Source organism: Salvia miltiorrhiza, chromosome 1 (genome assembly GCF_028751815.1).
Source record: "Salvia miltiorrhiza cultivar Shanhuang (shh) chromosome 1, IMPLAD_Smil_shh, whole genome shotgun sequence".
Classification (NCBI taxonomy): Eukaryota; Viridiplantae; Streptophyta; class Magnoliopsida; order Lamiales; family Lamiaceae; genus Salvia; species Salvia miltiorrhiza.
In genome coordinates, this window is record NC_080387.1 from 8,036,514 (window position 1) to 8,063,006 (window position 26,493).

General features: G+C 39.5%; 2 long non-coding RNA genes across 2 annotated transcripts; one reads left to right on the forward strand and one right to left on the reverse strand.

The window, feature by feature from the left end:
- Positions 1-768: 768 nt before the first annotated feature.
- On the reverse strand, positions 769-3,168 carry LOC131006479 (uncharacterized). Its single transcript, XR_009095540.1, has 2 exons — positions 2,575-3,168; positions 769-971 (listed from the first exon to the last, which is right to left on the reverse strand). It is a non-coding gene; the product is annotated as an uncharacterized LOC131006479 (long non-coding RNA).
- Positions 3,169-24,758: 21,590 nt separating this feature from the next.
- LOC131006480 (uncharacterized) lies at positions 24,759-25,800 on the forward strand. The gene is made up of 2 exons (XR_009095541.1): positions 24,759-25,037; positions 25,657-25,800. It is a non-coding gene; the product is annotated as an uncharacterized LOC131006480 (long non-coding RNA).
- The last annotated feature ends 693 nt before the right edge of the window (positions 25,801-26,493 follow it).

A 26,493-nucleotide genomic window follows, 5' to 3' on the forward strand; every position in this document is an offset into this window, starting at 1 on the left:
TTCATAGAAATAAACAAGGGAAATACCTTGTAAAAACCCGAAATAGGATAGAAAGTCGGGCTATGCCCCTTTGGATCACAAGTTTTGTTTCATGCTTCTGACAACCGACATTCATTGACATATATTTAGTAGTGAAGAGTCTAAGCTCGGTCAGGTATATCATTTGAAATTTAACATGAAGATCTTAAGTTGGGAAAACAAAAGACTGATATGAGTAATTGCTACAACGGAAGTCTAACATAGGAATTTATCGCTAGCCTCAGCTCCGTCCCGTCAGCACCGGCTAGCCAACCTGAAAACATTTGAAAGTATTTTTGGGCTAAGTACTAATGTACTTAGTGGGCATGCATTTTCTGAAACATCTCATATTTTAATAAAGACAGTTTATCCAATCATACTTGACATGACTTAGAAGGTTTTAAATTGAAAGAACTTCTAAGCATGTTAAAATAATTTCTTTCATTTGTGCGCACATGTCACACTCCCTTTCCGTTACTCGCTGTGATCCCGGACCTTTTAGCCACCGACGGATCCATTACTCCTGCTTTACTTGGACTGAGGGCGTAACCCAGCCAAGTTCCCATTTGGGACCCAATGCTCCGGAACACATCCCGTCGAGCACCCTTATAACGCCTCATACATGATTAGTGCCCGAATGGAGATCAACCCACCGAGTCAGCTAATAGGTGTACACAATTCTCAAATAACGTGTTAGGTCAAGAGAGAACCTCGATCGATTAACTTATGCGAGCCTTAAACAGAGCAGAGTGCACAAAATATTTTATTGGATAAACAGTTTTCATTACATTAAATAAACAATTTGCATTTCATTGAAAACATTTAGAGCTTAATAACTCAATCATACTTTGTACATTTGGAAAGTAAGCCCACCTGGATAGGCAAAACCTGAAGATCATAATCACATAAACTCGTCTTGGGAAAGCAGCGCTAATCCCCTTGGTTCATAAAGCCTACAAGAAATTCTATTCTTAATAGGTTTTCTCAATCTAATCTTAAGTCATGGTGAAGTGCTTATCATCCTATGATTCACTTAGCCGGGTTTTCAAAATTTAATAAATATTTGAAAACTAAATTCTTGAGTTAAGAACACCAACAATATTCTTACTCGACTTTCTTTTGAAAATTTGATTTAATGAAAACCAATTTAAATCATGAGTACTTTTATTTGCAAAAATGCATATGCAAATACATGTCATGCTTAGCATATAATAAGTAATCACTTAAAATATGCACATAATAATAATATAATATTATTATGCAAATCATCTTTAAAATAATTAATCAAACTAATTATAGTCAAATTAATTAAATTATGGACTACCCAAAATAACTAAATGTAGGGCTAGTTTTTAAAATTTCGCAGCCCAAGCAATTAAAATAAAGGCCCAAACTATTAAAAGAAATCGGCCCACTTGATTGTATAAGGGACAGCCCATGCTATTAATAATTAAGTCGGGCCCAATCAAAAATAATCTCAGCCCAACTCCTTTACAAAATTCGGCCCAGCTCTCTAAGGCCCAAACTTCCCTAAATCCCTTCTTCAACACACCCACACACACAAACACACGCAAACACACACACCTCAGCGGCGCAGCAGCAGCCTTTCCCCCTCCCCCCTTCTTCCTTCTCCGGCGGCAGTAGAGTCGCCGGCCGCCGGCCGCTCGATCCTTAAACCCCCCCCTTGTCTCTCTCTCTCTCTCTCACGACAGCACACACACACTGAAACATGCCATCACCATCTCTCTCTTTCTCCCGAACTCACGGCCGCCGAGGCCCATCTCCGGCGAAGAGCGCCGTCTCCGGTCACCCTCACCGTCACCTTCTTCTCTCTCTCCGTCCGTTCACAGATCGCCCGACGACAGCCGAAGAAGTGGACTGCCGCCGCTGACCTCCCTCGCGATCTCTCTCTCGGCCTTCCGGCAACAGCAGCCGAGCCACCGTCGCCGACACCCTCAGCAATACCCAGCCCAGACCACCTCTCTCTCTCCAGCCGTGGCCGGGCAGCAGCGGCACCGCCGCCGTGACCTGCCCCTGCCTCTCTTCCTCTCACTCTGTGTCGGACGGACGACAGCAACCAGCCATCGCCGACCGCCTCTAGTCGATGAAGGACGCCGCCTTCATTTCTACCCAAACCCGGCTCAGAGCGGCGACAAAGCCCTTGCCTCGCCGCCTCTCCCTCAGATCTCCGGCCGACAGCAGCAGATGAAGCAAGCTGCCATTGCCGTCTCAGCACCCTACCCTCTGCTCCCTCCGGCCGACAGCAGCGAGGACCGCCGCATCCCTCATCTCGACTCATACAGCCAACAACCACATCAAGGTTCGAAATCAAAGCAAGACAAAGCTTCAAGACTATTTTTCTTCTTCTTTTTATTCATTTTCGATTTTCATCATTGTAAAACATTTGATATGTTTGCTTAAACACATATATGAGTATGTATATATATATATATATATATATATATATATATATAAATGAATGTATGCATATGTGTTTCTCTGTGAATGAACGAAAGGAAACATTACAATTTATAGAGTAGAATTTGGAAGTGAAACCTTTATAAGGATTCTGCTGGATCAGTTTCTGTATATGCTTAGTTGCTGAAATTCTTGAGCTTCGGATTTTCTTGTGAGAGAGATGCAATATGTTGGATGATTGTGTAGGATGGAAGATGGAAGCTCGGATCAACCCAGCTATATTAAGTTTGCAAAAATGAGGGAGTAGGTGGGTGTGGGAAATGTCAAACTAATATGGCGCATTTGATTTGGTAGAAAAGTTGGGATCTGCATTTGATTTGGTAGAAAAGTTGGGATCTACACAGCCTGACTTTTGGGGCTGGAATTGGGCTGTAGAGTGGGCGGCTATGAGGCATAGGGTGGGCGGCTATGATTGGACAATTTAAATTCCTCAGGATAAAATTGTCGTAACTGTAATACTACTTCAGGGTTTGCTAATTAAAAGCTCGTGAAAATGCTTGAATGTTAAATTAAATAAATATGCAATGCATATAAATTTAATAACTAAATTTACAAATGCTTTTGTAAATCATTTTCGTTGGAATTAAAATAAATTCTTTTTCTCAATCCGGCGTGAATCTTCTTAAATCTAAGTTAAAAAATACTCTAAATATAGCTACGAGGAAACGGGGTGTTACACATTATAGCCAAAACCCAAAAACAACAATAATAAGTCAATTACTTTCAATCCATAAAAAAGTCTAATAAAATTAATCTAAACTCCACCAACAAGGCAACAAACATAACATAATACTCCCTCCGTCCCGGCCAAGACGCTACATTTGTTTTTTGGCACGGGATTTAAGGAGTTGTAGATTAATGTTTTAGGTGTGTAATAATAAAGTGATAAAGTAGGAGAGAGAGAAAGTAATAAAGTGATAAAGTAGGAGAGAGAAGGTAATAAAGTGATAAAGTAGGAGAGAGAAGGTAATAAAGAAATACTTAATTAGTGTTAATTAAGTGTTTAAAATTCCTTATTTTTGCCAAATATAGAAATGTAGCATCTTCATTGGGACGGTTCAAAAAGGAATATGTAGCATCTTGGGCGGGACGGAGGGAGTATAAAGTAACACAAGTCTAAAGTTCAACAGTCATCACAAACAACAAAGAAATGGATTCACGGTAAGACACTTCGGCTTGTCTGACTAGGAACATCTCCACTACTTTCTCCACGAACTCCATGTCCTCCACTCATCCCAAGTTGTGTCAAAACTAGGGCTGGAAAAATATACCGAAAACTCGGTATACCGGCCAAACCGTACCGTAAAATACCGCAAAATACCGAATTTAAGGTATACCGGTTTTTTTGGTAAGGTATGATACCGTACCGAATATTTACGGTAAGGTAAAGGTATGGATTTTTCAAATACCGGGGTATACCGGTGTATACCGATACCGCGGTATATACCGAAAAAATCAATAAATATCGTATTAAAGGTATATACCGGAATACGGTATGATACCGTATTACTGGTATACCGAATATTACTGCATATAACGGTGATGCAGTATCATACCTTATTCTGGTATACCTTAATATTCGGTATATACCGGTAATAAGGTACAATACCTTATTCTGATATACCGCAGTTGTCCGTATATATTGGTATACCGAAAATCGCGGTATATATCGTATCAAAATCTATAGTTTTAAAATATATAATATTTATTTTTATGTTTATATTTTTAAAAATATTTATAAATTTTATAAAATGATGTATATAATCTATATTATGTGAATATATACAATTGTACATGAATTTATAAATATCATCAAATGATACAAAAATAAATAAAATATAGTATATAGTATAAGTCATACAATAAAATAAAATTGTTTAATTTGATATTATAGTATAGTTATAATATATATCTAAAATTATTGTTTTGCAATAGATTATACATCTAACTTATAATAGTTACATATATAATAGCATAGTTATAATATTAGTATTATATTATAAATAATATTACGTCTAACATATAAATTATAAGTAACTTATAACATCTATATAATTTACTATATATTACATGAATGCATACAAGTATGCGAATATAAATATCATCAAATGATATAAAAGTGAATAAAATTTAATATAGTATGTAAGTTATATAATTTAATATAACTGAATTATTTATATTGATATCATAACACAATTATAATATAATATTCTATATTATATAACTAAGATTATTGTTCTACAATAAATTATACATCTGACATGTAACATCTATGTATATAATAGCATAGCTATAATTAATATTGATATTATATTATAACTTAGATTACATCTAACTTATAAATCTCATATAACTTATGACATCTATATAGTATATAGTATATACTATATAACTTATAAATTTATAAATATCATCAAATGATACAAAAACAAATAAAATATAGTATATAGTATAAGTTATACAATAAAATAAAATTATTTATTTTGATATTATAGTATAGTTATAATATACAACTAAAATTATTGTTTTACAATAAATTATACATCTAACTTATAATAGTTACATATATAATAGCATAGTTATAATATTAGTATTATATTATAAATAATATTACTTCTAACATATAAATTATATGTAACTTATAACATTTATATAATTTACTATATATTACATGAATGCATACAAGTATGCGAACATAAAGTACGGTATACCAATTGAATTTTTTCAATTTTGATAATACCGATTATTTTGGTATACCGTTAAAGTGCGGTATACCATGAAAGTACGGTATGCCGAAATTCGGTAAGGTATACCAAATAAAGGTACGGTAAAGGTTTTGTATATTCTCCATACCGTACTTAAGGTATACCGAATTAAGGTATACCGTAGGTAAAGGTAAGGTAAAGGTATGAATTTTCTCCATACCGGAGGTAAAGATAAGGTATAAGGTATGGTCGATTTAATAAGGTATACCGTACCGTGCCACCCCTAGTCAAAACTGTTAATTTTTTAAAATTAAACAAAAAGAATAATTAGCATATTTGTAAATTTTAATGATTTGAATTTTATAGTTTATAAGACATTAAAGTACTCACCTAGGGCTGTAAAAGAGCCAAGCCGAGCCGAATACAAGCAAGCTCGAGCTCGGCTCGTTTAAATATTCGGGTGTTTGAGCTTTTATCTTGTTGATCGAGCTTGGCTAATAATCCACTTACCAAGCTCGAGCTTAGTTCAAACTCGGCTCGGATGATGCTCGATAATGTCGAATTCGAGCTCGGCTTCTTAGATGTTTGTATATGTGATATTCGAGCTCGAATTCCTTATAAATTTGGGAAAAGCTTCTTAATTAATGTTACTCGAGCTCGAGTTCGATTCGTTTAAGGCTCGTACAATAGCTCGATTGAAGGCTCGACTGAAGGTTCGTGAACAGGCTCGCAAACATGTTCGCAAACAATCGAGTCCGAACATGTTCGCGAGCTCAACGAGCCAAGTACTATCAAGCTCGAGCTCGGCTCGATAAAAATTTTGAGCTCGAAATCAGGCTTAAGCTCGGCTCGTTTACTATCGAATCGAGCTCCGAACGAGCTTTTTTCGAGCCGAATCTCGAATAGCTTGCGAGTAGCTCTATTCATTTACAGCCCTATACTCACCCGATTCAAAGTCCTTCTCTAACTCAGTCTCAGACACATCTTCTTCATATTGGAGAAATTTATCCGACGAACTAGATTTGAGCCAATCCTCAGCGCATATCAAAGCCTCCACCATATTAACAATCAAGGAGCTTCTAAATTTAGATAAAACACGACTACTCGTGCTAAATGTAGACTCAGAAGCAACACTCGATATAGGGATAGCCATGATGTCCCTCACCATCTCGGATAGAATAGGGAAGTGCGGGCTATTTTTGGACCACCACTGTAGGATATCAAACTGATCCCCCTCAATAGCTTTGTGCTTGTATTTCTTTTCAGCAAAGTACACAGTAATTGTTAGGTCCGGAGGGTCTCGAATAGGTGTATGGGGAGGGGGGAGGAATACACCTATGAGCTATTTTTCTTTCCTCTAAAAACAGAGGGATCTCAAGATAGAGATCAAAATGAAACTTTACAAGCAAACTAAGACACCTGTTAACAGAGAAGAGTTTTGACCAACAGGGTTGACGACTGATACTGAAAGACTCTCCAGTAAAGAGTTATCAGTTAAGTTACTGGAACTTAACTGATGCACGTAAAGGCTTCAGTCGAGTTTGCTAAAATAGAGATGATATAAATCTTCCTGACTATCAGAGGATAGATCAGTCAGACTGATATCATACGCAACGGAAATAACTTTGTTTCGTAATAGCCTCGGTTGAGCACGTTGTTAGTCTTAGGTTTCTCTTTGCAGTTAATCAGAATTCAGTTTATCAAAAGTAAGAGCACAAGTAAGAATGTAAAACTGAAAGCTGTAAATAACACAGAGACTTTTACGTGGTTCGGAAAACACTTTCCTACATCCATGGTCGGTTGATCAGACCAACAATCCACTCCGCAAGTGCTTAACTGGTGTGCTTGCCGGGTGCACACAACCGTTCCACTGAAGATTCCACTCTTCAGTACCAACACTTCACTCGCGTTGGATTTCTCACTCCTAGCACGACCTTGCACTAGGATCTCACGGAGTCAGAGTACCTTCCTGAACTCCTTTACCACTCAAACACTCGATTCTATCTCTCGAAAGGAGGTTTGAAAACTTGCCAACTAAACTTCAAAGAACAAGTTCTTTGGAGCAAGTTTGACCTAGGCTTCTGGGTAAACAAATATTTGCCTAAGGTCTAAGAGAATGTGTGTAATCAGCAGTAACTGATTTTGGCTTTGGAATTCTCTTCTTCGATTCAAGCTTTGGGGAGGTTAAGCTTTGTTCTGAGTAGCAATTTTGGCAGAGCTTCAGCTTATATCGTTGAATCGGTGAAGATTGAAGTGATCGTCGAGCACTACTTATAGGAGAGATCTTGAATAGATCCATTGGCGGAGAACGTCTTCAAGATTTCTTCCGTTGGAGAGCTTTTTGAATTTGGGCTGAGGCTTCAATCTTCGAGGTTCCTTGTTTGGTGGGAACAGCTATGTTGATGAGCAGGAGATGCGACGTCTCTGATAAAGTAGCCACCAAATAGGAATGACCTCTGCAGAGAGGGATGATCCTGAGATCTCTGCATTTAATGCGGCTGTACTATGTGAGCACGTGACTTTCTTTGAACGTTGGAAGTTCAGTCCGAGGAAGAATGTTAAACTGATACTTGACTTTAGTATCAGTCCGCTGAGTCCACGGGGCACGCATTAAGTAATCAGTTCCGAACTGATTCTTCAACTGATACTTCAGTTGGTAACTTCAGTCTTCAGTCCTCCGTTCTTCAGTCTTCAGTCTTCAGAACCGCAAACTAAACTAGAAACGAACTCTAACACTTAAGTTCAAAACTGTTCTAGTCTATTACATATTAAACCTAAGGATTTTGGTATCATCAAAACAAGACACAATATTCCATGGGGTTCCCAACAGTAATATCTGACATATCGCCTAAATCTTCATCTTCACTATCATCAGAAATAACATCAACATGACTTCGAGCACCACTAACTCGAGGTTCAATTAGAACCGAAGTAGGTGCATTCGCAAGTGCTTCATCAGTTGAAACAAGTTGTTTCTTGTAATACTCAAACAACTCATTCAATGAGTTGCGCACCTCCCCCAACAATTCAATTTCTCGTTGCAGAGCATAAACTTTCTTCAAGCACTTTTCCACATGTGTTATCTTCTGTCTCGGATCCAACAATGCAGCAATGTCGAACAACTTGTTCATTCTTGGGTTTATCTCATCAGTTTCCAACCAATACTTTCCAAGCTTGTCCTTCATCTCATTGGCCATGGCCCTAATCTCAGTATCGGTGTCCCTTTGTAACTGAGTAATGAACTCAAAGATAGAGCACATTTCCTTGAAAAATAAATGGGCAGAGACATATGTGGTACCTGAAAAGAGAAGTGTCAAATCATGAAATAAAAGACTTTCTTATTTCCTTGAAAAATAAATTGACTAAGATATAAGTGGTTGTTCGCTATTATTTTTACCACGCCGCAAGTATACGGTGTAGTTGCAATATAGGGAAGCAAGGTCGTATTCCACAAGGATTAGTAGTCAAATTCTAGTGATTACCTTAAGTCATTATGCCAGAGCTATTTAGACTAAACAAGGAGGTGAGTGGTTTAATTATCAACTAAATACTCAACAAGTGCAAAGACAAATAAAATCAAATAAGCAAAGTGGATTAACAAGTGATTAAGGCGATTTAGGGACTAGGCATCGATGATTAAGCAAAGGACTTCAATTATAACTCAATACTAATCTTGACGAACCTAATTATCTAGAGTGATCTCCCAACTAGTTCTAGCCCCCTCCCGGACGACTAAAACGGTAGATTACGGGTCATAGTTGTCGTCCCCGGTCAACTTCTAACCTATAACTCCCAAAAGCACACAAAGATCGACATACTCTCACCCAACTCTCAACCTCCCGGTTATCGAATTGATATGTTTCAAACACCTTATCTATTGCAATTATCCTCTCCCGATTCAAAGTGCAAATTAGAAATGCATAGAATGTGGCCAACAATCCATACAAGAAATAAATCAAGGGTTTGAAAAGATAATGTGCAAATGAACAAACAAGATTTATATTGAGCATAAATAATCAATCCATTACAATAATCATCTAGCCTAATCCCCAAATCAAAGAGAAATTTAGCCTATCATGTTCAACAATAACATACCCAATGAAAAGAGAAACATAAATGAAAGAGAGAGAAAGAATGAACAAATCCTATTGAGAAGCTTGCTTCAATCCTCTCTCCTCTTCAATGCCTTCTTCAAATAGGTAGGAATGAGTATGAATGTTGGGGATTAGGGCTTGGATATGGAGGTAGGAATGTTGGGGATGATGAATTGGGTGTGTGTGGTGAATGATGTTAGAAAAGAAGGGAAAAATGGAGTTTTGGGGCTAAAATCGCGACTGGGGCCCACTTGGGGAGGCTCCACCCTTTTCCCGCGGTCCTGGCCCGCGCCCGCGGCCGGCAAACGTGGGGGAGAGTCAGGGGACCCGCGGTCCCGCCCCGCGGCCGCGGGTGGTGACCGCGGGTGACTCCTGGAGTCGGGAACAGCTGACCCGCGGTCCCACCCCGCGGCCGCGGGTGGTGACCGCGGGGTACTGGGCGTTTTGCACAGTCCGCTCGTTTTGCTCCGTTCTCCCTCGTTCGGACTCGGATTTGGTCGCCGTTTGCGCTCACGGATTCCTCTCGAGACGTACTTCAATCTCATATCTTCAAAATCCTCCAATTAATCCTTGATTTTTCCTGAAATTACTCCAAAACTACACCAAGACATCAAATCTTCATAAAACTCAACATTATGGTACAAACACGCATTGGCAAACAAAACATGAAGGAAAATGACAACAAATCATGTGGAATTGAGGTACGAAAACCATGTTTGTCAAGCCCCCAAACTTAAAGCGTTGTTTGTCCCCAAACAACAAAGAGAAGAGAAATAAAAGATAACAAACATGTGAGAATGAATTGGTGTCATTTCAAGGGCTTCAACAATTTCAAAAATCTTTCAAAAGTGTATCACAAGTAGAAATGCATTCCAAGAAATCACAAGTGATGAAGAGTTCAATATTATGGCCTCCAAGCTTGAATCCTCACAAATGTGGATGTTTCAATGATGCACTCAACTCTCAAGTGTTTAGATTGGGCGTGTTTGCACTCAAATTGAAACAATGTATGCAATCTACCATAAGCTTGCCATTTATCCTAACTCTCTATACTTCAATGTGTTATAAATAATGATCAACAAGGGCTTTTCTTAAGGTTGTAATGAGGGCTCTTTGGTGAGGTGAGGTGTTTTTAGGCAAATGACTCATATTCCACAATCTAACAATCACAATGAACAAGTCAAATTCACCATTTCTCTTTTTTAATCAATCAAAAACCAATATCCCCACATTTCTTCTTTTCACCCTTAGTGATACTTATCATGATATGATTCAAAAGGCAAATCACTCCCCTTTATGCTCTTTTATTCACATTCATTTTCATTTTTTTTTCTTTTTTTTTTCTTTTTCTTTTTAAACTCATAGGGGACTAGTGATTTTCACTCAATCAAAGCTTGATAAGCAATTTCAATCATTTCCCAAACATTTTCATCAAAGTAACCACTAACAATCTAAGTTCTACCCATCATTGGTTAATTCAAAGAAATGCTACAAGGCACAAAGAGGGTAAACTAGGATCATATGAGAATTTGGACACAATTTAAGTCAAGTGGCTAACAAGGATGGCCTTAAATCACTTCAATATTAACAACACATCTACTTTTATTTTCAAGAGAGGACTCATGGCAAGTTCTAGAGATCAACACACATGCTCAAATGATTTACACTCAAGAACAAAATGAGATTGTAAATGTATGACAATCAAAGGCTCAATTCTCACAAGCTCATTTTCGTTTTCAAGTTCTTGGAGGTACAACATTTAGCTCATTTGTCACAAGTTCAAACTCTACATGCAAAATCAACAAGTGAAACACAACAAATTCTTTTCAAAAACAACATTCATATCATAAGCCCAACACACATTTCATCCAACTCATGTTTTTCAACAATCAAGCTCAAACTCAAGAGACATGGAAAAGCTCAAGAAAAGAGACAAAATCTCATTATTCGAAAACTAAACTAACTAAATAAATAAACAACGGATAAACGAGATAAGTAACCCATCTTCACCCTCCCCCCAAACTTATTTCACACAAAGGAGAAATAAGTTTGGATGAAGGATAAAATGGTTACTTGTCTCGTACTCACAAGCGAGGTGGAGGCTTAGGCGGTGGCCACTTCTCATCAAATTTGAATGCTCCATCTGTTGCCACCCAAAAATATGGTGGCTTTGCAATTCTTGAGACATCTTGGGCGTCATGGTAATCTCGTTCACCATCTAGAGTACCACCACACTCAAACAATTCCTTATTAGACAAATCAAAGTGAAAATCAAAAGATGAAGATAAATAAAAGTGAAAGAAGCAAGCATTCATAGAATCGCCCATGTCGAGGTAAGGATCGACAAAATTTTTGACTTTGCATTCTTTAAAGCTTGTGAAATCTTCATCCTTTTGGAATTGTAGAGGTTGCGTTGGAAAAGTTGGGCTCTCAACTTCAAGGGGTTTGGAGAATTGATCCTCATCTTCTTTATACTCTTCTTCAACTTCTTGAGGCTCTTCACTTAGCATCGGCATTGGTTCCTCATACAAGGTTCCATTCCGTAGGCTAATGGCCACGCACAAATCATCAATTCGCTTTTGATTTTCCATAGTGGTAGCCAAAGACCTCCTTTGCTCATCTAGCATAACCTCCGATTTTGCTAGACTTTTTTCTATCCAAGCTTGTGTAGTTAAGAAGCATTGTAGGAGATCGTCTTTCGAATTCGATTTCTCCACTTGATAGTATCGATTTCCCCCTTGGAAGCCTTCTTGAGTGGAATAAGAATTTTCATAATTCCAACTATTGAAATGGTCCTCATACTCCAATGGTGATTGCCACTCCATGGCATTGCACCCCATGTCATAATACTCACCATAGGAAGGTGTTGGTTGGAAGGCTTTTTGGATCATTGGTTGCCTACAATTTCTTTTGGCTTCCAAAACACGCAACTTAAGTTGCATCAACGCCAATTGTAGTTGGAGTTGCTCAACCAACTCATTCCTTCCATCATCCATTTTTGGTGCCGCTTTTACGGTTGTGGAGCAATTTTCTCTAATAAAAATAAATAAACATATAAATAAACAAACATAAAAACAATATCTAAATTAGATAAAAACAACTTTTCACAATATCAAAAGTAAAAACTTAACCAATCCCCGGCAACGGCGCCAAAAACTTGTTCGCTATTATTTTTACCACGCCGCAAGTATACGGTGTAGTTGCAATATAGGGAAGCAAGGTCGTATTCCACAAGGATTAGTAGTCAAATTCTAGTGATTACCTTAAGTCATTATGCCAGAGCTATTTAGACTAAACAAGGAGGTGAGTGGTTTAATTATCAACTAAATACTCAACAAGTGCAAAGACAAATAAAATCAAATAAGCAAAGTGGATTAACAAGTGATTAAGGCGATTTAGGGACTAGGCATCGATGATTAAGCAAATGACTTCAATTATAACTCAATACTAATCTTGACGAACCTAATTATCTAGAGTGATCTCCCAACTAGTTCTAGCCCCCTCCCGGACGACTAAAACGGTAGATTACGGGTCATAGTTGTCGTCCCCGGTCAACTTCTAACCTATAACTCCCAAAAGCACACAAAGATCGACATACTCTCACCCAACTCTCAACCTCCCGGTTATCGAATTGATATGTTTCAAACACCTTATCTATTGCAATTATCCTCTCCCGATTCAAAGTGCAAATTAGAAATGCATAGAATGTGGCCAACAATCCATACAAGAAATAAATCAAGGGTTTGAAAAGATAATGTGCAAATGAACAAACAAGATTTATATTGAGCATAAATAATCAATCCATTACAATAATCATCTAGCCTAATCCCCAAATCAAAGAGAAATTTAGCCTATCATGTTCAACAATAACATACCCAATGAAAAGAGAAACATAAATGAAAGAGAGAGAAAGAATGAACAAATCCTATTGAGAAGCTTGCTTCAATCCTCTCTCCTCTTCAATGCCTTCTTCAAATGGGTAGGAATGAGTATGAATGTTGGGGATTAGGGCTTGGATATGGAGGTAGGAATGTTGGGGATGATGAATTGGGTGTGTGTGGTGAATGATGTTAGAAAAGAAGGGAAAAATGGAGTTTTGGGGCTAAAATCGCGACTGGGGCCCACTTGGGGAGGCTCCACCCTTTTCCCGCGGTCCTGGCCCGCGCCCGCGGCCGGCAAACGTGGGGGAGAGTCAGGGGACCCGCGGTCCCGCCCCGCGGCCGCGGGTGGTGACCGCGGGTGACTCCTGGAGTCGGGAACAGCTGACCCGCGGTCCCACCCCGCGGCCGCGGGTGGTGACCGCGGGGTACTGGGCGTTTTGCACAGTCCGCTCGTTTTGCTCCGTTCTCCCTCGTCCGGACTCGGATTTGATCGCCGTTTGCGCTCACGGATTCCTCTCGAGACGTACTTCAATCTCATATCTTCAAAATCCTCCAATTAATCCTTGATGTTTCCTGAAATTACTCCAAAACTACACCAAGACATCAAATCTTCATAAAACTCAACATTATGGTACAAACACGCATTGGCAAACAAAACATGAAGGAAAATGACAACAAATCATGTGGAATTGAGGTACGAAAACCATGTTTGTCAGTGGTACCTGAGACGAGAAGTGTCAAATCATAAAATCTGCCTAAATAATCACAAATCATCCTCACTTTAGCCCAATCATTGCTGTCAGGAACTCCAATTGTCATGTCTTTGTACTTCTTTTGATTCAAATCATGTACAAATTCCTTAACTACATTCACATGTAGATTGAAGACCTCAACATATGGCACAGCAGACTCGAGCATCAAATATGTAGAATTCCATCTCGTCGGCACATCCAAAGTCAAAGACTTACTACAAGCAATCTTCAAGGCCTCCACATAACCTCTAAACTTATCCGCTCTAGATGGTGATGCCTTTATCCATTTAACGGCTTCTCTTACTCGTCTCATGGACATGCCAATCTCATCCAATCCCTCCTTCACAATTAAGTTTAGGATGTGAGCAACACAACGCATGTGCAAATACTTGCCACTAACAACACTTGTCCCCCACCTCTCAAAGTCTGGTTTCATGTACCTAATTGCAGCATCATTTGCCGTTGCATTGTCCATCGTGCAACAGAGTACCTTATGCAAGCCCCACTCCTCCACGGATGATATGATTACAGTAGCAAGATCATCGCCTGTGTGACTATTGCACTTGTGAAAACTGATTATCTTTTTATGCAATTTCCAGTCTTTGTCGATGCAATGTGCTGTGACACAAATAAAATTTGTGTTGTTGATCCCTGTCCAACAATCAGTAGTGATCGACACTCGTCCCATGCCTTTAGCTTGAAAAAAAGTTTTCAAAATAGCCTTCCGCTCCAAAAACAATCTCATACAATCAGCTCTTACTGTTTGTCTGCCCGGGATCTTGAACATAGGACATGCAGCCTCTATAAACATCTTGAACTCCTCACGCTCGACAAATCTAAATGGAAGTTCATCCATGATGATCATCTGACACAATGCCATTCTAACGACATTTTGATCGAATTTCCAACTTGTCAACGATCCTGTTCCATCAGTAGTCGGTTGTAAGTCGAGAACCGATTGACTAGCTGTTGCTTGATGCTTCTTCAAGCACGAAGTAGTATGATTCTTCAAAGCAGTGGTGCCGTTTCTATTCGGATCAGCCCTTATTAGTCTGCCACAACGCTTGCATTGCCCTTTCTTAATCTTTTCATCCCCTTCTCCGTCCATAAGCTGAATATAATCAACCCAAACATTGGACCTTGTCCCAAAAGATTTCCTACTTTTTTTTGCCTTTGGTTCATCATCATCACCCTCTAGTTCACGTATTTCAACCTCTTCAAACATATCATCGTCTTCAATTCCAAGCCTATTGTTAGCTTGTTGTGTGATAGATTGCGATCCATCTTCAATTCTCTCCATCTAATCAAGAGGTTCGTCAACTTATTAGTTATTAGTAAACAAACAAGTTAGTCATCAATTTATAAATCATTTACTACTTTCTCTTTAAACTTCATATAAAAGACTTAATTTACACATAATCAAGACAACATACTAAAAAAGTGTATTCATTCTTTTCATCAAATTTTGACAATACTTTATCAAATTTTGATATAATACATAAGTTATTAAATTGACAATACTTGTCTAAACAATAAAAAGAAAATACTACAAATTTTGGCTATCTTCGTCATTACACCAAATTTTGACAATACTTTATCAATCACATCATTACAGCTCAATCTAAAACCTCAACAAATGAACACATATCATATACACATATCTTTCTACACACATATCAATATATGATTTAACTATTTAGCTTCACACCCAAAATTCAATCAAATACTACAATTTGCAGCAGCATTTTTTAAGCTCTGACCCTCACGTCACCTTCCTTTTGAATTTTAACCAACAAATTCATATTATAAATACCATCATTAATCATTCAATTTATTTCACCGAACACCAAATTTCCAATTCCAGCAGCGAGCAGCCGAGCACAGTGCAGTCCAGTATATCATAATCATATACCACCCATTAACACCTAAATTCTACAAATGATGAATCCATCGGGTGCAATGAATAGAATGAATACACATACTTACATCAGAGACTATCTCTTCTTGATTCTCAGGAGCAAAGTGACGAGTTGCTGCTGCTGTCTGCTGCTATTGCCGGAGGGAAAAACCGGCGGAGGAGGCGAGCCTGGCGGAGTGAGCGACGCCGACAAAGTGACGAGTTGCTGCTGCTGCCGGAGGAAAAAATCGGCGGAGAAGGCGCCGGTGCAAGGGATGAGCGCCGCTGCTGCCGAAGGGAAAAACCGGCGGAAGAGGCGCCGATGCAAGGGACGAGTGCTCGCTGCTGCTGCTGGGACGACCAGACGAGCTGTACCCTCTGCTGTTGCCTGCTGGGACTGCCGGACTGGAGAAAGGGAGGGAGGCACCGGTGGGAGAGGCAGCGGCGCCGGGTGGGAGGCGGGGATGGGAGGGATGGAAGTCAGTGGAGGCGGCTGACTCAACCCAAAACACCTAAGGGATTGACTCGCAATCGTACGAGGTCGTCCTAGTGTAATAAGCTAACCCAAGTCGTCTCTCAAGGAAGGCTAAGCAGGGCTCTGATCATGCTACGCACAGAAAACAGGAAAAAAAACTAAACACTCTAATCAGAAGTTTGGGTCTGACACTATCTCGCACTCTAATCACCAAAACTTAAACGGAAGGAAGCAATAAACATTAACTAAAGCAGTAGACATGTAATAACTAAGAACATAGAGATTGAACATTAAGACTATCAACTAGAGTTTTAATCTAGTACTCTAAACCAAACGATCATAAACTCATGAACATCAACGATTAATTACTACCTAGGCAAGAAACTAAATTAAGCATCAAATTCAGTTTTCAAGAAAGCTTAAATCACCATAAGGGAGAGATTCCAAAGCATACTCAAACAAGAGAAATACGTAGGCAAACAATGACGAACTAACGAATCACGTAAATTATCAAGATTCAACGAAAGTAACTTCAAATCATCACATTCATCGAAAGCATAAACCAAAGGATTCAAATAAATCAAAGGATTCAAATTAACTAAGAGAAACAAATGAGTTCTTACAAAACGTAGTGATCCAAGTAAACTAATCCAACGGAATGAAAAGTGAAATCAACAGTAATCCAATGAATCCGAGAGCGAATGTTGATGTTTTGAATCTCTAAAAACCAAAGGAAAATAGTGGAAATCGCCCTAGAGGCTGCTGGGATCGAGAGTGGGGTGAAAAACCCTAAAATTCGTCTTTTAAACGGAAAAAACGCGCCCAGGGACGGCGGCCGCCGTCCCACGGCGGCGCCGTGTATGCCCTTCGCAGACTGCAATGCGCAACGTTTTTGTTTTGGTCCGTTCTCCCTCGTTTCAAGTCGGATTTTAGATCCGTTTTCGCCTACGAACTCATATCGAGACGAACTTCGATTCTTCTTCAGACCAATCAACTAAATTCTGACTTTACTTTTGTTCACATATCAATCAATGTGAGCACAAAATCCTGAGACAACAAAATTAGCACAAAAGCTCAAATCATTCAACTCTTAAGTGAAAGAGACCAAAATAAAAGTCAATATAACACGTAAACACCCAGAGATTCATCACAAAATAGGGCTAAACAACCCCCCCACACTTGATCATTTGCTTGTCCTCAAGCAAAGTCACGACACCAAATGATAGTTCACAAGAAAACTTCCTCACCATTCACATCTCCAACCAATCTAAGTCTCTTAGCCATTACATTCCTCACAAGATGTTCATTGTTAAGATTTTAAGAAACAACAACCACGTGATACAATTCAATCCGATCAAACCCGATTCTCCGCTAGAAGTGAGTTTCCTAATGTGATTGCCTTTATAATCAAATCCCATTTCCCTTGAAGATGATAAACAATCAAACCAAAACTCAATTTTATACATCTTTCTTTTCAAGGTGATGTTATTTTATTCTCAATAGATAGGCCAACTTTCGTGAGATCAACACTTTTGGAGGTAATCCAAAATGTTCTCACGTGGCTTCCCATGCTCATAACACTACCGTCAGAGGAGCAGAGACCCAGAGCTATAGAAAACTTAACAACAAACCAACATTCAAACTCAAGGGATAAGATCGTAGGCTATCACAATGAAAACACTCCCTCTAGCATCTACCGGACAAATCACGTCAAGAATAGCTCATAAGGGTGTTGCATCCAAAACATTAAACAACTTACATCAAGTGAGGAACATGCATAGCCTGAGAGACAAAGATAGCAACCAAGCCAACACAATTCATGAAATTTACTTGTGAACAAATCATCAAAGTGTGCATTATTACTTGAAGCCAAGCAACAATCAAGATAAAGGAGACCATTTGCCCCACACAAGAAAGCCCAAAAACACAACAAAAAGGCACCCATAGGATCAACAAACACCCCCCCCCCACACTTAAAATCTAGCATTGTCCTCAGTGCTCGCAAAAAGAGGGGTGAAAGAAAAAAACTTCCCTGAATATCGATCCAAGTGCGAGTCCGTAGTTTCCCACGATGTCTGCCTATCTCTCATCCATAGAACAAACAATCTCCAACGCATCAACCTGCACCAAACAACAGAAGCAACAAAACACAAACACAAACAAAACGAAAGAAAAATGAAAACAAGAAAAAACAAGAAAGCATGGGTTGCCTCCCATGCAGCGCTAGTTTTTAAGTCGTCAGCCCGACTAAGAGAACCCCTTAACCAAAATCCGATTGAAGCTCTAGCTGCCTTAACGCCCTTGTAAACACATCTTCTTGAATTGCAGTTGCGGGTCCTCCAAATGAGCGCTCCATGTTCAAATCATGAGATGGTCTTCTATCCACACATCCAAGGGGATCGAGTGACACAACCTCATCAAGCTTTTCTTCCAGTAGCAAGGCACCTAGAAAGCCTTGCTCTTTATCATCTTCCTCTTGCAGCTTATCCAGGAATTCTTGCTCAATCTCACTTTCATCTTGCAAGTTAGCAAGAAATTCTTCCACGATCTCGTCCTCATCCTGTAGCTTATTAAGGAATTCCTGCACAATACAATCCTCATCCAAAGCATCAAATGTTTCAACATAAGAGCAGTTTTGAATTAAGGAAGTTGGAGTAGTAGGTTTTTTATCAAAAATTGAGAATGTTACAGCTCTACCTGCCCCTGCCATACTCACAGTTCCCGTACTCACATCGATGCGAGTATGGGTGGTGGCCATAAAAGGTCGGCCAAGCAAAACAAGATGCCCATTCTCGCCTCTAATCCCTTTTCCCACATCAAGGACAACAAAATCGGCTAAAACACTAATCCCCCTCACAACAACCTCAACATCCTCAACAAGGCCCCGTGGGCTACTAATAGAGCCGTCAGCTAGCTCTATCTTCATATTCGTGCATTTAAGCTCTTTATTACCCAATTTCTCAAAAATATCAAGGGGCATCAAATTGACTGCCGCGCCCAAATCAAGCATTCCCAAAACCTTTTCAACCACACCTAAGCTAATATCAAAAATAAAGCTACCTGGATCTCCTTGCTTGGGTGGTTGTTGGTCTGGTGCAACAGTAATAGGTGGCAGTGGCTCACTAGGGCATTGGATAGCCTTGATTGCTTCCACGGTTTTGCTTCTCCATTTCCCCATGGTTATTGGGGAATTTTCCTTGACTACCGCCACAGCATGAGCTTGATGCGGATGTTCATCTTGATTTGGAAACTTCCCAGGTTGTTGTTGTTGCTGCAATTGATTCAAGGCCCCCGTTAGTTGCTCAACTGTAGTCTCGAGGCGCTTGATGGTAGTATTCTGAGCCTCCATCGCCTGTTTGCTAGCTTGCATGAAAGCTTGCATCTGATCCTCAAATAAGGGGCCTGGAGGTGGGTGCTGCTGAGGTGGGTAGAACTACTGCTGGTTCTGATAACCCATAGGCTGTTGGAATTGACAGTATTGAGAACTCTGCCCGTGTCCTTGCATGTGACCCTGGAGTTGCCTACTCGAATACCCTTGTGCAGCAAAGACTTCTACTCCTCTTTCATAAGTACGCTCGCCCATCCTATGGCACTCATTGGCTCCATGGCCATAATCACCACAAATGCCACAACTCTCAACAATGGGCTCACGGGCTGGAGGTGGTTCCACCTTACTCAGTTTCAGCTGCTGCATCTCCCTCATGATCTCAGCAACCTGCTTCTGCAACTCATAGTTAGGTGCCACTGCACTAGCTTCAATTTTCCTTCCTCGGATCTCTCGTGTCTCGGATCGGCTTCTGTTGCGAGCTCTCGGCTAGGGTCTTGAAAATCTCCCTTAGCTCATCGGGAGTCTTCCTCGCAATGTTACCTCCTGCCGTGCTATCCACCATAAATTGAGAAGTCTGCAGCAACCCGTCATAAAAGAGTTGCATCAACATCACTGGGGTTAACTGATGCTGCGGGCACTGGCGGAGGAGCTCCTGGAATCTCTCCCAAGCCTCATGAAGTGGCTCGTCGACTCCTTGAACAAAGTTCATGATTTGAGTTCTAATCTCTCGTGTCTTGTGATTTGGGTAGAACTTCAACATAAACTTCTCACAGGCCTCTCCCCAAGTAGTGATAGAACTAGGCGGTAAGGAGAGAAGCCAAGTCCTTGCCCGATCCTTAAGTGCATACTGGAAACATTTAAGCTTCAGCTGATCATCTGTGATCTCCAACAGTGGAAAAGTTTGCACTTGGGTGCAGAAGTCCCGGATAAACTGCAGGGCATCTTCATTCGGCAGCCCATAGAAGAGGGGGAGCAAACTTGAATCATTGGGCTTCAGGTTGTAATTCCTGACTACAGTGGGGAGCACAATAGCTGAGTTCGTGGCCTCTATGACAGGCCGGGTAAAATCCCCCATGTACTGCAAATTTCTTCCTGCCATCTTCTCAACTCTAACGCTAGACAAAAGAGACTCGGTACCCTCTCCTCGGCTTCAAGCACCTCGCGTGCACGGTGAGTGTTGTCAAGTAGAATGCCAAATTCCAGTTAAGACTTTAACTCCCTAGCAACACAACACTCAACAAAACAGATCAAACGCACCGGTGGGAGAAAAAAAATAACCGAGCAAAAATAAAAATAAAATAAACACGGAAAACAAAGTAGCACAACCAAACGCCTAAAGCATTCCCCGGCAACGGCGCCAAAATTTGACTCAACCCAAAACACCTAAGGGATTGACTCGCAATCGTACGAGGTCGTCCTAGTGTAATAAGCTAACCCAAGTCGTCTCTCAAGGAAGGCTAAGCAGGGCTCTGATCATGCTACGCACAGAAAACAGGAAAAAAAACTAAACACTCTAATCAGAAGTTTGGGTCTGACACTATCTCGCACTCTAATCACCAAAACTTAAACGGAAGGAAGCAATAAACATTAACTAAAGCAGTAGACATGTAATAACTAAGAACATAGAGATTGAACATTAAGACTATCAACTAGAGTTTTAATCTAGTACTCTAAACCAAACGATCATAAACTCATGAACATCAACGATTAATTACTACCTAGGCAAGAAACTAAATCAAGCATCAAATTCAGTTTTCAAGAAAGCTTAAATCACCATAAGGGAGAGATTCCAAAGCATACTCAAACAAGAGAAATACGTAGGCAAACAATGACGAACTAACGAATCACGTAAATTATCAAGATTCAACGAAAGTAACTTCAAATCATCACATTCATCGAAAGCATAAACCAAAGGATTCAAATAAATCAAAGGATTCAAATTAACTAAGAGAAACAAATGAGTTCTTACAAAACGTAGTGATCCAAGTAAACTAATCCAACGGAATGAAAAGTGAAATCAACAGTAATCCAATGAATCCGAGAGCGAATGTTGATGTTTTGAATCTCTAAAAACCAAAGGAAAATAGTGGAAATCGCCCTAGAGGCTGCTGGGATCGAGAGTGGGGTGAAAACCCTAAAATTCGTCTTTTAAACGGAAAAAACGCGCCCAGGGACGGCGGCCGCCGTCCCACGGCGGCGCCGTGTATGCCCTTCGCAGACTGCAATGCGCAACGTTTTTGTTTTGGTCCATTCTCCCTCGTTTCAAGTCGGATTTTAGATCCGTTTTCGCCTACGAACTCGTATCGAGACGAACTTCGATTCTTCTTCAGACCAATCAACTAAATTCTGACTTTACTTTTGTTCACATATCAATCAATGTGAGCACAAAATCCTGAGACAACAAAATTAGCACAAAAGCTCAAATCATTCAACTCTTAAGTGAAAGAGACCAAAATAAAAGTCAATATAACACGTAAACACCCAGAGATTCATCACAAAATAGGGCTAAACAGCGGCTGGAATGGAAGTGCCGAAGTGGAACCCTAAATGAAAATGACTAACTAATGTTAAATTAATAAATTAATTAATTTAAAAAATCGATTAATCGGTTTAACCGGTTAACCGACCGGTTAAACCGATTAACTGGTTTACTGTGAGAGTGCTAACCGATAACCGAACCAAACCGGGAAAAACCGATTTTCGGTTAACCGATAACCGGTTTTTCTGGTTCGGTTACGAGTTTAACCGAAAAATCGGCACCGGTTTACCAGCCCTAAACACATATTGGAGAAACTCACTAATCCTTTCACAAAATGCTTATCGCAAATGGTCATTGAAAGATGGGAATGCGATTGATGCCGCCCACTTAGGACACTTTAAGTATAAGTGGGAGAATAGTGCTAGTAGTGACTTCGAGCTTTAAAATTCAAATTCACAACCAACAATATTTCTAGTTGTGAATTATAGATTTAAAACTCGAATTCACAACTAACACTAATTATTCAGTTATAAATTCGAGTTTTAATACTTGAATTCACAACTAAAATTAGAGCAAGTTGTGAATTCGAGTTTTAAAGCTAGAATTTACAACTAAAAATAGTATTGGTTGTGAATTCGAGTTCGGTGGATAATTTTTAAATTTTTTATGTGAATGTTAAAATGGTAAATGTGACCAATTTTTAAGTTTTTTTTTTATTTTAGTGGATAATTTTATTTTTACTATTCCAAAGTGACCATTTTCAAAATTCACTTTATGAATTATTGATTTTTCAATAAATTGTCATTTACACACTAACTTTAAAATCTTTGTTAGAATTACTCAACTATTATTATTATTTTTTTTCATTTTACATATTCGGTTATTTTTCATAGTGATGACATGATATAAATAATGTTCGCGTATGTAATACCCCGTTTCCTCGAGCTAAGTTTAGAATAATTTCGAACTTAGATTTAAGATGATTCACGCCGGAAAAAGAAAAGAATTTATTTTAATTCCAACAAAAATGATTTACAAAAGCATTTGTAAATTTAGTTATTAAATTTTTATGCATTGCATATTTATTTAATTTAGCATTCAAGCATTTTTCACGAGTTATTAGTTAGCTAACCTTGAAGAATTTCTACAGTTTCGATAATTTTATCCTGAGGGATTTTAATTGTCCAATCAGCCCCAAAAGTGAGCTAAAAGCATGCATCCCATCAACCACCCTACACACTATGCAGGAGCAATCAACTCCTACTCGTCTGCCAATTCAATTATACAACAACCAAGTTCCTTTCTCTCACTTTACTCACTCCCCTCGTTCCATCACCCCAAACAAAGTTCAAGAGCAGAACAGTCAAGCAAACTCAGCAGCCAACCATTTCAGTTTTTGAAGTGAACTTCTAAAGGTTCAAACTTTAACTCCCTTGTTGCTTTATTTTACATTTCAATTGGGCAACCCAAATTGATATCATGTAAAGATTTCCAGCCAACAAATTGAATCACACGCTGCGCATTTTCCAGCAACTGATTTCCCATATAGCATTCAGTTTCGTGTATCAAGTTTTTGAAACAAAATGACATTTACATTTATGAAGAATACTTGTTGAAAAGAAGAAAGAAAAAAAAAGTCTTGAGCTTGTTTATGTCCGTCGAGTCTGGGCTGAAGGTCGACGGCGGTGGCTCGGCGCCACTGTCGGTCTGGCTGGAAAAGATAGAGAGTCGGGGGCTGTGAGGCAGCTCATCGCCGTTGCTCCGGCGAGGTTTTGAGAAGAGAGTCAGACAGGGGAGGCCGAGCCTAGGGCTTCGGCGGGCGGCTCCTGCTGCTGCTTGTCGCCGAAGGATTCAGAGAGGGAGTGGTGTGCTGACGGTGGTGGCGCGGAGCCACTGACCGAGGCTGCCGGATCTGTGAGCAGAGGGTGGAGAGAGAGAGGCGGCTGCTTCGATGGGGTTCAGCGGAGGGAGGCAGGGCACGGTGGCGGTGCCGCTGCTGCCCGGCCACGGCTGGAGAGAGAGAGAGGGTCTGGTCTGGGCTGGGTGCTGTCGGCGACGGTGGCTTGGCTGCTGTTGCCGGAAGGCCGAGAGAGAGACGGAGGGAGGCGGCGGCGGTACCTATCGTCGTTGCCAAGGAAGGAGGCCGGTCGACGGCTGCCTCGCGGAGGGAGCTGCGGCGGCGGGAATTGGCTGAGTGAGGATGAGGGAGAAGGGGGTGAGTTCGAGCAGTCGAGAGGGAGAGAGGCGAGAGGATCAGTCGAGAGAGAGAAAGACTGATGTGCGTGAGGCGTGACTGATGAAAGAGAAGGGGGGAGAAGAAAAGAAGGGTTTGGGTGTGGGCTTGAGTGTTGGGCCGAGTTCAGTTTAATTCTTTTTCAGTTGGGCTGATTTGTTTAATTGCAGTTGGGCCCTTATTTAAATATCAATTGGGTCAGTTATTATTTTTTTTAAACTTTGGGCTGCCTTGATTAATTTAATTAATTGGGCTGCCCTATTTTAATCAATTGAACTATTAATTAGTTTGATTAATTATTTTCAAAGACTAGTTTTCATAATAATATTAAATTATTATTATGTGCATATTTTAAGTAATTTCTTATTATATGCCAAGCATGACATGACATTGCATTTATTTTGCAATAAGAGTATTTATGATTTAATTGGTTTTATTTATAATTCCAATTATTAAAGAAAGACGAGTAAGAATATTGTTGGTGTTCTTAACTCAAGAGAAATGTTTTCAATTATTTACTAAATTTTGAAAACCCGGCTAAGTGAATCATAGAATGTTAAGCACTACACCATGACTTAAGATTAGATTCAAGGAGACCTATTGAGAATAGATTTCTTGTAGGCTTTGAGCATCAGAAGGATTAGCACTGCTATTCCGATTCAGAGATAAGGTTAAACGACAGGCTTTGCCTATACAGGTGGGCTTACTTTCCAAATGTATAAAGTATGATTGAGTTATTAAGCTCTAAATGTTTCAATGAAATGCAAATTGTTTATTTAATATAATGCAAATTGTTTATCCAATAAAATGTTTATGTGCACTCTGCTCTGTTTAAGGCTCGCGCAGTTAATCAATTGAGGTTCTCTTATGACCTAATACGTTGTTTGAGAATTGTGTACACTTGTTAGTTGACTCGGTGGGTTGATCTCCATCGGGCTCTAACCAGAGGCGTTATAAGGGTGCTCGGCTGGATGTGTTCCGGAGCATGAGAAATATCAGGCCTGCCTGGGTAGCGTCCCGAGGTCAAAGTAAACTTGTCTGGGTTACGCCCTCAGTTCAAGTAAGCGGGAGACAGAGATCCGTCGGTGGCTAAAAGGTCCAGGATCACAGCGAGTAACAGAAAGGGGGTGTGACATGTGCGCACAAATGAAAGAAATGTTTTAACATGCTTAGAAGTTATTTCAATTTAAAACCTTCTAAGTCATGTCAAGTATGATTGGATAAACTGTCTTTATTAAAATATGAGATGTTTCAGAAAATGCATGCCCACTAAGTACATTAGTACTTAGCCCAAAAATACTTTCAAATGTTTTCAGGTTGGCTGGCCGGTGCTGACGGGACGGAGCTGAGGCTAGCGATAAATTCCTATGTTAGACTTCCGCTGTAGCAATTACTCATATCAGTCTTTTGTTTTTCCAACTTAAGATCTTCATGTTAAATTTCAAATGATATACCTGACCGAGCTTAGACTTTTCACTACTAAATTTATGCCAATGAATGTCGGTTGTCAGAAGCATGAAACAAAACTTGTGATCCAAAGGGGCATAGCCCGACTTTCTATCCTATTTCGGGTTTTAACAAGGTATTTTCCTTGTTTATTTCTATGAATTATTCACACCTCGATTATATTTATTCATTCAAGAATTGGGGTGTGACAGCGTAACATAAATACAACAATGTAAAAAAACAAAACTGATGTCGTATTATATAATTGGATGGAAACGACATCGTTTTAGGTTCAAAGTTTGATCGAAAAATGAACGAGTATACAGAATGAGAAAACTTAGTAGTTGGGTAATTTTATTAAAGATTTTAAATTTTATTTACAAAATAAAAGTTCAATAATTTATAGTATATGATTAATCTTAATTTAAAGTTAAGCAATAAACACTAGTTTTGATCCTTTTGTTTTCATTTGTGTATAGATATATAAATGGAACACTCACATTTTCTCCCAATTTTTATACTCTCCATTAAAAACATCCTTCTATGTACTTCCCTTCATCATCAAGTTTCTTCCCTAAAATCAGTAATTTGTCTAATCGAAATAGTTGTTACATTTATTTGCAGTATATATTTGGGGGAAAAGTAATTTGAACCTTTTTGTATCTAACCTATATTTATTTTAATTTCTTTACGTTTCTGGTCCCAAA